At 35.4% G+C, this 13,001-nt stretch overlaps 1 non-coding gene across 1 annotated transcript; it reads left to right on the forward strand.

Moving 5' to 3' along the window:
- Positions 1-1,979: 1,979 nt before the first annotated feature.
- Positions 1,980-2,122, forward strand: LOC131641876 (small nucleolar RNA snoR135). The gene has a single exon (XR_009295664.1). It is a non-coding gene; the product is annotated as a small nucleolar RNA snoR135 (small nucleolar RNA).
- The last annotated feature ends 10,879 nt before the right edge of the window (positions 2,123-13,001 follow it).

Genomic DNA, 13,001 nt, shown 5'->3' on the forward strand with positions numbered 1-13,001 from the left:
GAATGGTGGATTCGACGTAATGACAAAAATTCTTAATGGAACCACACAAAGACCTAAAATGTACCAATTTCTCGGTATACACCTCTTCGGAGTATGCATCTAAAATTTCCCTCCATGCCGCCATTATCCTATCAACCACAACACTGGCTTTGATAACTTTACCGTTTTCATCCGACCTATCTTTTGTCCCAACCACGGGTTTCAACTTACTTCTCATGTTGCAAGTTATGTGATACCGACAAAGTAACACGGTCGATGTCGGGAAGACGGTATCAACTGCATTCATCAAAGCATTGTCCCGGTCGGTGACAATGACGTCTGGCATAACCTTTTGATCAACTAACAAAGACTTGCATATTCCCAAAGCCCATGTAAAGTTTTCTTCTTTTTCACCCTCCAAAAAAGCAAACCCGACCGAATAAGTCTTGTCCGTCGAGGTCACCGACTATCTCTAGAAGAGGAAGCCTATACTTGTTGGTCTTGTACGTCGAATCCATCACAAGAACGGTTGGAAATGTGTTGAACAATTTGATACTTTCGGGATGAGTCCAAAAAATATCACGCACTGTAACTTTGTCCTCGGACGTTCGGAAGCTTGACACATATTTGTTATCGCCTAATAGTTTCAAAAGTTGTTGCATTTCTGACCAAGGCCCCATTTTCAAAATTTTGAGATTGTTTCGTTCATTGTAAACTTGCTTGATATTTGAAACGCTATCCGGTTTTTTACGCTTCAAATCGGCAAGTATGTTGCGAGGCGCCACTTTGACTATCGTTAAATCCGAAATCACATTCTTCTCTTCGCGGGACAAACGACACGCCATTGGATGTCCGTGTAACTTGGCATCCAAGGCATGATTATGAATTCCACAAATGACGGTTAAACGCCACAAATCATCAACCCTCCGAGTCGCGCGCAACTTAAACGGACACCCTCACTTTCTCGATCCCGTGTCTTCGTGTTTTAGCACCCGGTTTGATTATGCATAACTCCCACCCCGTTCACAATTCAAAACAACGAAAGCTTTCCGCCTACTATTTCCATTGTCGGATCTTAAAATAACAATTCCAAATCCAAGTTTACTAGCTTCGTTCCGAACCCAATCAATCAATTGTTCGCGACTACCGAAGCTCCAATCATTTGTAAATTGTTGCCGAACATCAACCGCATTGATCATAGATTTAACGTCGATAACCGGAATGTTATTAACGTTGACAACTTCCGGAACTACTACGTCATCGTCTTGCACAATATTGTCCGGATGCACCATACCTAACATATGCAAAAATTTGCAAAATTGGCCAAAACTGTTTTTTTTAACTGCCAGGGCATATTTCGGAAGTTCATTTCCGAAACTTGTTAGGTAATATATTTCGGAAATGAACTTCCGAACCATCGCAGGCTTCAGCATAATTTTGATGAATCAATATAGTGAAATAGGGGATGAAATGAGAGATGTTTACCTCAAATTGTAGCTTTCTATGCTCCCTTTAACGTGATCAACGGTTTGAAACTTGATTTTGAGACGAAAAATGGATGGAGATTGATTGAGTTTTGGAGAGGGTTTGGAGAAGTTTTGGAGAAAAAATGATGAAATAGTGAAGGAGGGAAAATTGTATATGCAGGAATATTTTCGGAAATGAACTTCCGAAATATTCATGGTTTTGAATTTTTTTTGACTTCGGAAATGCATCTCCGAAAACACCACTTTTTTGGTGTTTTCGGAGATGCATTTCCGAAATGTATGAAAAATCTTTAAAAAAATAACTTCGGAGATGCATTTCCGAAGCAGGGGTAATTTTGGGATTTCGCTGGGGGTGACCCCCATAGGGAGGTGGGTAAAGAAATTTTCAAACTAAATTACAATATAAGATCAACAAGTTTTTTTTATACAATTTTTACCTTATATCTTCTTCTGTATTCATTTTTATGTTTGTTTTATTTTTCTATATATGTGAGATCTTAGTTGTTTTGATACTAGGCAGTGATAGTGTGTATCAGTGTTATTATGTGCTTATTACATTCTTCCGAAAGTATTCTCGACTAAATTAAGTTGATAGAATGGACAGTTGTGTTTTATTATTTATGTTGAAAATAACAACAATCAGTTTCCCTTCATTCTTCAATTTATTTATGTTTTTTAAAACAATTTTATATGGAAAAAATACAATATAATACATATATTATTTTCTTATATATCAATAACATATTCAATATTCAACTCATAAACATTTTATTCTTATTATAAGAATTATTTTGAAAGACATGGATTTAAAACTTATTTTGAACTACAAATTTTAACATAAAATCACTTCAACTAAATATGCTTAGTTAACTGAATATATTTTCTATAATTCACCACTTATAAAAAAATATCATATATTGACTATTGAGATTCTATTTGACGTCACAAGTTCAAATCGTTACAAATAGAAAAATATATTATGTCAAATATCATTTTTTTAACATTATAATTATAAAATATAAAATTTAATAGTCATATATTATTTATACAAAACAAATTTACTTTTTGAGAGAAAATTTAATTTTACACCAATAAAATTATATCTAAAAAATCATTTTAATTATTTCATAAAATATGAAAAATAGATTAAATACATCTTCGCAACACGCAGATGACATTCTAGTTATTATTATTTTGAAAAATAAAAGGAATGAAAATTTATTATTCATGTTCAACCAATGAAACACATGGAAACAAATGTCTTGCATCTTAAAATTTAACATTGGAAGTTTTAGTTTTTATCAGTTACAATGTTAAGAACAATTACAATAAGGACAAAGTTGGAAAAAAATAGGCCAGCCTAAAAGAATGACTTAAAGGAAAACACTTTAAGGAAAGTTCTTTGATTATAAGTACTTATTTTCAGCCCAAAAATACATGCTCTCAACATGTCCTCAATGTTGAAAATAAGTAGTGCTTTTTTTTCCAGGATTGTTGTAAAACAAGTGTGCAAGCAAAGAGATGATTGTTCTCTTGGGCTGGCCTATTTTTAAGACTATTTTACCCTTTAACTTCCTCTTTTGTTTTAAAAATTTATTATTAAAAAATTGCCTCTTAATTTATCCACCATTTAATACAGGATATAAAACTGCTTCTCAACTTACGGTTCAAATTTTTTTACAACAAATACTTGAATGGTAATTATTGTTGTATGCAAATTCTACCAAAGGTAAGTGATCCTTCTAATTTGTTAGTGCTTTTATTGTCTGATTGGCATCCATGTTTGGTTAAAACATAATAGTAGTAAAACATAATGCAAATGTGAATCTTGCAAGTTTATAAAGAACAAAATAGGTACAAGCAAGATGTTAGATGAAATGTCATGACATCAACTCACGACATCGCGCCTGCAGAACTTGAAGGAAGATTCAGTCTGTACTTAACAGATACAGAATATTCTATGTGAATATTATGTAATCCTATGTGGCGCATATTTAAAGGTCAAAAGAATAATTGAAGAATTAGATCAGAAGATTAAAGATTTAGGAAGAATCAGATCAGAAGATTGAAGATTCAGCAGTTTCTAATTTAGGAAACTCAGGATTAAAAGACCTTATTTGTAGCAGAATATTTTCGGCATAATCGTAACAGCCAGAGTGCTGTGATTTGTAAGCCCAAGTTCAATTGGGATCAGGTTATAAATAGGAAACTTTGTAACCTAGTTTAGAGATCTAACCGAGACTTAGAAAGATGTAACCATTAGGGTTAGCCGTGTAGGTGAACCTCCCGGTTTGTGGGAAGGTCACTGATTTGTTCTTCTCGAAACCAGTAGGTTAGAGAAGTGATTGTCCTCACTCAAAACCTGTAGGTAAGAGTTGAGTATTATAAGCTTGATTGAAGCTGTGAAGCAGATCAAGTATGTGTTCATTGTTAATTGTGTAAATAGCTGTTGTAGGGTTGTAACAGTTAGGTATCACCAGGGAGTGAACAAAGGTTTTCTTATCTTGGATGGAATTCTGAGATAGAGATTGCATTGGGTAGTGACTAGGTAAACCAGAGGTTGTTTATCTGTAAACAAGAGGTTGTTTATATAAAATAGTACTACTGATAGTGGAATCTTCTTCCTGGCTTGGTAGCCCCTAGAGTAGGTTAGTTAGAACTGAATTGGGTTAACAATTAACTGTTTTATTTATCTTCTGCATTGTTTGTTCAGTTATGAATGTTATGACTTTATATATAACATCAGGTTCAGAAGTGTTAGCTGATCCTATACAGAACCATGTAAAAATTATAATCTGGTTATGTATGCTGAACATATGTGATCCCAGGTATCATTGACTCTTTCTTAAGAGTAATTAAATAATGAGGGATCCTTGTATTCTGCTGGTGCTACATTAATAACAGATCAGATGTCTTGACATCAGGATTGACATCCGAGTCTGTCATACCAGAATTTTCAATTGGTATCAGAGCAGGCATCTTGTATGTTTCTGGATGAGATCTGTAAGGGATATATTCTGGTTGTGGTAAAAGCGGAAGAGTGATTGAACAAAGGATGTTCATATTGTATGGTCCCTTGATGTGGAGGATGGACCTATATGATTAGACCAACCTGACCTAAGAGCTGTGATGCTGGAACGAAGAGTGCTAAGTCCAAGGACTTCATGCGGGAGTCAAGAACTTGAATTTAAATACAAATTCAACTTGTATATATGAACAGAGAAGAAGCTCATCACAACCTTCATGCGGGAGTGAAGATATTGATAAGGTAACCTATGTTGTCTGTGAGTTCATCAAGTCACGATTTTGGTTTGGTCTAATCAGTTGCTTGGTGCAGAAGCAAGCATTGTGCAAGGTTGATTAACAATCAATCTGTAGCTGTCATGCTTACTACTAACACTTAAAGTAAGCATTGTGTGAATTCTGTTGATATATGACTATTTTTCCGCTGCATAGTCTCTGAAAAACCCTAGGGTTATGAAGGTTCAACAGAATGTATGACAGGTATTGACAGCTATAATTAAAGTGTCAAAGATACTTGAGTATCCTCTCAAGTCGACTCATAATGGCATGGTTTATTAGAGCTGATGAATGTCACCTGATCAATGATATTCATAATTATCTGCAAGTGTGTACCTTGAAATCTTCAAGGTTGAAGTGTTCCTAGAAGGAGGAACAAATGTCCTATCTGATGTTGGGACATTAAGAACTTGTATGCAGCTACCAGCTGAATAACAGATGTTCTGGTGCTAAACTAATGTAGTGTGAGAACATTGGTTTGGAACCTACTCCTGGTCTGGAAGATGAGACATCTTCTAAGTTAATCATGACACGATTAACATGTGCTCAGTACCACTAAAAAAAACTCATAAAGGTATTCCTTTCTAATCCTTTATGTTGTACATTTGAAGAGCATATATCTGTAAGTTTCCTCTGATCAACGAAACCAGATAAGTATTCATAACCATAGAGCAGTTGTTGGAGCTGAATACTGTGTCTCAATCATAGTGAAATATGGTTAAGAATGTGTACTGCCCTAGTTGTTATCCAGAAAGGGTAGTATGATTTTAAATCAAGGAAGTAAGATGGATCTGACTAATTTAAGTGTTATGCTATGACTAAGTCTGTTCCAGAAACCTAGCTGAGGGAATCTCCTCTGTAGGTATAGATCATGGCATCCTTCATCTCAAAATCAGAATTAAAGTCTGAAGAAAAGTTTATTGATATGCTGGCTATTTTATCCCTTGATGTGTCTGGATATTGCTGACTATTGGATTATTCTAGTACTAACCTGAGTATTGTCAATTTGACATTAAAGATGTTAACCAAGAACCATGAAGGATGATGTCACATCTGATGTTACAACATCTCAAGATTTTCAGTTATTTTATGTATTTGCCAAGAACATAAAGTATTAATGTGAAGAGGTAATCAGTCAGAATGACCTAGTGTGAGTAGCAAATTCTAACTGAAAAGCTGGTAAGTACTTTGACGGGAGACTTAGTACTTATTGGGTTTAAAACTTGGATGCTGAGAAGAAGTTCTTACAACCATGGGTTCTCAATTATCTTCACACATCAAAGAAGAAGGAAAGAGTCTCTAATGTGGGATACTGATTCTGTTAAATATTTTGATGGGAGCTGGATATTTACAAAGTCTGTATAAAACAACTCAGACATGTTATTGAAGATCAATTTATGGTTATAACAATCATAGTTTCTTCAATTTCAAGTTACAGAATGTGGCAATCTGTATCTTGTGTAGCAAGCAAACTAAGGTTTCTAAATTTGGAAGGTGAGGCAAATTTCAAATAAAGGGAACTTCAAGGATAAACATCAAAGATGTCATGAAGTTGTATATCTCAGGGGGAGTAAAAGAGTATGAAGATCAGCAAAGACAATGTTTTTCTACTTCTATTCATTTGAAAAGTCTTTCAAAGACTAATCTTGAAGAAAGAAGAACAAAGTCACACAAAATCCTCAGAACATAACTCAAGTCATGTGTATTCTCAAAGATCAGCAAAGAATATTCTTTGCATTATCATCTGACGACATGAATTGATGGTGTGTATCATTTGTTCTGATCTAAGTGCACGATCCAACCTATGCACAAGTCCACCTGGTGCAGTTTGTTCTCAAATAACATTTCTTGATTAAGACTTTGGGTAAAATCTAGGTATGTTATTTAAATTGCTCAAGATTATAGAGTCTTTTCATTTTGTTTGAGTCTTGTTTCAGTCCCTCATGTTCTTCTTTCGAATATGAGAAGTGTCTAAAGTCTAGGTTATGATTGTCTATTTGAGTCAATCATAGGGTTTAAGGGTAGTGTTCAGACATTGCTAAGTCCGAGGTCATTCTTTACAACTATTTGGTAAAGAATAAAGAGTCTTGTTTCGAGTCGTGAACACAATTTGTTTCTTGTGTTCCAAGTCCTCTATAGAGATATGATATCTCTATGGATAGTCAAGAGTTTGTTTGAGTTCATATGAACTTGTGTCTTAGGTATCAACATCACAAAGCACCCATACCCTATTAGAAGGATTGGGAATATATAGAAGTTGGAAAAAGCAACATTATTGTCTAGAGTGACAGTTTGGACATAATGTGGATTAGAATGGGCAGGTTCTGATCTGGATGTAAGTGATGTGTTCTGGCCATACACAATTACTTTCATGATGAAGACTTCACTTAGTGAAGATGACTATGAAGACAAAAGTTCTATGACCGGATCAACACAGCTAAGGATAAAGGAGAATCTCTTTTGTTCAAGGAGTATGTTAATTAATGTGTGAGATTGAAAAACACCTTATCAAGAAGGATTTCAAAGTATCTGAAGCAGACCACGATCTGATTCAAACATGGTAGGGTTATGCTCAACAAAATTCAAGGAGTGGCAGTTCTGTTTGTTGAGATTGTGGCAACCTTTCCGTGAATGATTTTAGTATCAAGGGGTCATCCGTTGATCGTTTCTGAAGGAGAAGAGTTCTTAGGCAAGGGTCTGTTAAAAAAAAAGGGATGAAACTTGTGGAGAATACTGGTAGTACAAATGTGAGACACAATGTTATGACATTCTACTTCTGGTGTAAGTATTTATTGTGAGGAACAAATTTGCTATAATGAGTGTGTTCAGCAGGACTGTTGAACAGAGGGTGCGGCTCTTGAAGATATGAAGATGTGTCTTATATTTTCCATTCATCATTTCAAGCTTATTCCGTCCGTGGGAGCTCAAACTATCTCGGATAGGGGGAGTAACTTCTTTTGTCAAGAGAAATTTCTTGGTTAAAAATACCTTTACACCATGAATAAAATGTGATACTTTTGTCAGTTATTTGATTGGTTCAAGTCAACCATGTGCAACTGGTTACCACTTTTCCTTCTCTACACTAATGAGGTAGTTGTGTGCTAACAGTTTCAAGGTGTACAAAAACAACAGAAGTCTATGTCTATGACCAGTGAGTAAGTAGGGAGTATGTTAATTGGTCCAAATGATGCCCTGTCTTAATCTTTTACGGAATCTTGGGCTATGTGCCTGAAGGAAAGAAAAGTGACAATGTCTGGCATAATGTCATGACATGTTTAAAGACATTGAATCTTCACAGTCAAACAAGGAAATCTGAATTGAAGTTTATCTACACATCAGCGGTCGGTGTAAATTTCATTCAATGACTATGCATGCACTGGTAATTCAAGATAACTCCTATTAGAAAAACAGTCAAAAACTGCTTTGGAAAAAGTAAAAGCTTTTGGAACTGTTTCTTAATTAACCATTTGACCATTGAACAAGACCAAAGACCTTCGTTAATTCCTACGATCTTCATTTGCTATATAATAGCATCTCTGAGAATTGCAGAAATCAAACTCTCTCAAATGTCGTTCGTGTGCGTTCTTGTGAGTCGAGTTTGGGTTTGGTATTGTGATGGGTTGCTGTACCAAAACCATCTCAGTAAAAGAAGAACACGGGTTGGGGATGTTGATGGTCTCTATCGTGGGTTTTTTTTGCAATAACAACAAAGATGTTCCACTATATACAACCTTCAGAATAGGAAGCATTTTCGTTGTGATTTGTGATCTGAGTTATGAACACAATTGTGATTTGTGTTATTAGTTACTAGGACTGATGGACAGTTTTCACTCAAGTCCTCTCTCGAGGTCTATGCTAGGATTTGGGTTCTGGTACAAGACTGGGGAAGGGGTCTCTTATGCCACCATTGGTCCTCCAAGATGCAGGGCTTCTCCCATCTTCTTCCTCATGTACACCAGTGTTGCATGAAGATGATCCACTGCATATTATGACATTGGTTCCTTCTTTGTCATATTGTGTCTAAAAAGGGGGAGAAGAATACCATCTTCTGATTTTGCTACTGGAAAATTGTGTAGCAGAATGAAGATGTTATGATGTGGTCCAAGTCCTGAAGTACAGAAGGTAAACCCAATTATGAGAATGTGAAATTCTGGTCTTCCTTGGTGTCTTGAAGTATTTATGTTTTTACTGCATGTTTATGTTTTAGCCAAAATATGCCAAAGGGGGAGATTGTTAGTGCTTTTATTGTCTGATTGGCATCCATGTTTGGTTAAAACATAATAGCAGTAAAACATAATACAAATGTGAATCTTGCAAGTTTATAAAGTACAAAACAGGTACAAGCAAGATGTTAGATGGAATGTCATGACATCAACTCATGACATCGCGCCTGCAGACTTGAAAGGAAGATTCAGTATGTACTTAACAGATACAGAATATTCTATGTGAATATTATGTAATCCTATGTGGCGCATATTCAAAGGTCAAAAGAATAATTTAAGAATCAGATCAGAAGATTGAAAATTCAGGAAGAATTAGATCAGAAGATTGAAGATTCAGCAGTTTCTAATTTAGGAAACTCAAGATTAAAAGACCTTATTTGTAGTAGAATATTTTCAGCATAATTGTAACAGCCAGAGTGTTGCGATTTGTAAGCCCAAGTCCAATTGGGATCAGGTTATAAATACGTAACTTCGTAACCTAGTTTAGAGAGCTAACTGACACATATAAAGATGTAACCATTAGGGTTAGTCGAATAGGTGAACCTCCCAGTTTGTGGGAAGGTCACTGATTTATTCTTCTCGAAACCAGTAGGTTAGAGAAGTGATTGTCCTCACTCGAAACCTGTAGGTAAGAGCTGAGTATTGTAAGCTTGATTGAAGTTGTGAAGTAGATCAAGTATGTGTTCATTATTAATTGTGTAAATAGCTGTTGCAGGATTGTAATTGTAACACCCCACTTTCTAATACGAATATATATAATTATAAATACGTAAATAATTAGAGTAATACAAGTAGGATGTCACATCTTCTGAAACAATTCGCAAAACATATCTCTGTTCACTAAATTTCATTAAAACAAAATTTAATAACACAGCGGAATTTAAAACAGTTTATTAGAACTCATGGCCTTAAGCCCTCAACAAATAATTCGTCTCCACTAAACAGGAGGCCGAACAATAAAGTCAAAATCAAGATACGTAACAATTTGACAATTAATTGAAAGGAAAACAAAACATAGCACATCCCAACATTCCCGTGTTACGTATCATAGCGACTCCTAAGACTCGATCAGGTAACACTCGAAAATACAAGCACTCCTGAAGAAGCACAAACACAACAACAAAAAAGGGGTGAGAATTACATTCAATAAATATACGGTGAATATCACATGCTAAGGAGTAGTATTCACACATATAAAAAGTTATATATTTCACACAACAATTCTCACATACAACCACATCAACAATACTAATCACAATATCGACATTCAAATATATGAAATGCAATGCGACCAACGACAACTATATGCATGTGGTACCAACGTAGCATAAGCCCCCAACAATTGACATTTTAATAGAGGCAATAACAAGGCATAAGCCTTCAACAATGCCAATTCAGGCCAACAACAGGGCATAAGCCCTCAACGACATATGTATGCAACATGGACATCCAATATACACAAACCAACAACACCAGGCATCAGCCTTCAACTCATTGCCATTAAGCTATCACTTGTTCAACAACACGCAATTATAATTTCATCGCTTATATTTAATAATCACAATAGCCAACATAATCTCATCACAGCATTTTATGTCTAAATTATACATTTTGTAATCTTCCTATATCGGCTTAAGTCCTACTAATCAAGAGATTTTAGAAAGGTATTCCTTTTACTCAAGAATCGGGAGAAAACGTCACAAAATGGGAAATTCTACGCACTAACGTAACCATACGCGTACAGCTAGGCCATACGCGTATACCCCCTTGCCCATACGCGTATCATGTGCGTATCACCAGAATCAGATTTGCACTAAAACTCTCCCTTACGCGTATCACATCCTCATACGCATATGACCTCTCTTCCATTCGCGTACCATACGCATTCCACCAGAACGTTGCACTATGCTGGGACAGGATTGCGTATCATACGCGTATAGCCCCCTAGGTTTGTCCCTCATACGCGTATGGCCCCAACCCTTACGCGTATCATACGCAAACTGACAGAAAAACTGTATTTCCAAGTCTGCACTCGCACCAGTTCGTTCTCACTCGTTTTCATCACTTCCAGTCTGGGATTTCAGATCCAAAACATCATATTTTCACCTATTAACTCACACTTTTCATCTAGATTCATTAACCTTTTATGCTACATCAATTTTACATTATAACGACTCACTTTCTACTCATCACTCTGGACATTTATATTCCAAATTCAATCTCCATGGATGAACACAACAATGACTCAATCGACACAATATGCATAATCAAAATCAGCAACCAAACCAGAATTTCACATAGACTTAACCAGAGATAATATCAATCACACACAAAATCAATAACATTCATCAATCAAACATCAAACCGAGAGAAGATTATACACAAATCAATTCCAATTAAATCCTATAGAGGGGAAGGAACCCTCACTACCCTCTCATGTTTTAATCACCATTTAAAGAACCCATTCTCCCCCCTTACCTTAGGTTTGAGCTTTGATCCTTCAACAATTTTTTTCCAAAAAATTCCATATTCCTTTTATTTTATTAATCTCATACTAATCCTTAATATTGCTAATGGGATTTCTACACACCCTCTCAATTACTAATCACATACTTGGCCCAATTAACTAATTAGCCTGATTATTATATTATAGCTAATTACTAAACTAATAATAATATCGGATCATGCCAAATAATACACAAATACACCACAAAATAATTAAGAATAAAAATATAACTAGTATTATTTCTAATATCTATTCTCCGGTTAACTGACTAATTAATCCAACGTAAACTCAAAACTCCAAATGACGAATCAATCTAATACACCTCTTAGAATAATACCGAAGAACCCCAACTTCGACCATTCCATTAAAATAATTCCTTAACTAATTCAATTAAATAACTAATTAATTCGGGGCGTTACAATTCTCCCCCACTTAGAATATTTCCGTCCTCGAAAATGCACCAACAGGAACGAGTCCAGATACAACTCTCTCATCCACTCCTCACGCCTTCAAATCCAACCCTTGCCAAAAGGCCAAACATAAACTACCCTTACTAAGGTAACTTTCTTGTTTTAGCCATCTACCGAAATTCCCAAGTTTGAATACAACGCTCTCATCAGAGTCAAACCACATTGCGGTTTCTACACTTCTTAATATACAAAGTATCATAAACGACCATTCCAATACATCGAATGGGAAAATCTCTCATTTATTTTAATCAACTACTAATGGCTATCTCAAGCACTCCTTCGCCTATGCACCCAAACTTTCAATAATCCCTCTAGGGATTTAATAACTCTATTCTTCAGATCATCTGTCAACGGTTCATAAGAAGAATTCCATCCGACTTAGTACTAATACAATCTGTACTCCTTACTAAAATGTCAATTATAAATCCCGTATTTCAATCGAACACAATACTCTACAGAATATCACAACTTTCATAACCTTGCTGATATACTACCCATTAACTTTCTCCATCAAATTCAACCATCGAAACAATAGTTCATCAAATTATAATACATCTACATCACCTCTACACTAGCAGTTTCAACCTTCAGAATGTTATTCTAGTTAACTCAAAATCCGACGATATCCATCCTCAATTTATTCTCACTAAGCAACATACCAAGTAAACAATTCATTAACCCGGTCTCAAATCCTTTGGTCTTATCCAAAACAATTCAAATTCACGACTTCACACATACAATTCTTATACCAACATACCTATCTGATCTCATAATTCGAAATCCTCCAACTGCATGTCTCTGTGCATGAAATAAATAACATGTCTATCACACTGAGTCTCATCACATCACTTCTCTACTCAAGGAAACAAACACTAAAACATTTTTGTCGCGGGCGAAAAACCGTTTTGTTCCTCTTTTTGTGGGATGAGACACCTGATGCCTTCTTTGGGCTCGAGTGCTCATAAAAAATGATTTTTCTTTGTTTCGACCAAACTTTTTATTGTTTCCAAAAGAGGAAAAGGAAAAAATCTGCAAT

The sequence above is a fragment of the Vicia villosa genome, unplaced genomic scaffold (assembly GCF_029867415.1).
Source record: "Vicia villosa cultivar HV-30 ecotype Madison, WI unplaced genomic scaffold, Vvil1.0 ctg.004193F_1_1, whole genome shotgun sequence".
Classification (NCBI taxonomy): Eukaryota; Viridiplantae; Streptophyta; class Magnoliopsida; order Fabales; family Fabaceae; genus Vicia; species Vicia villosa.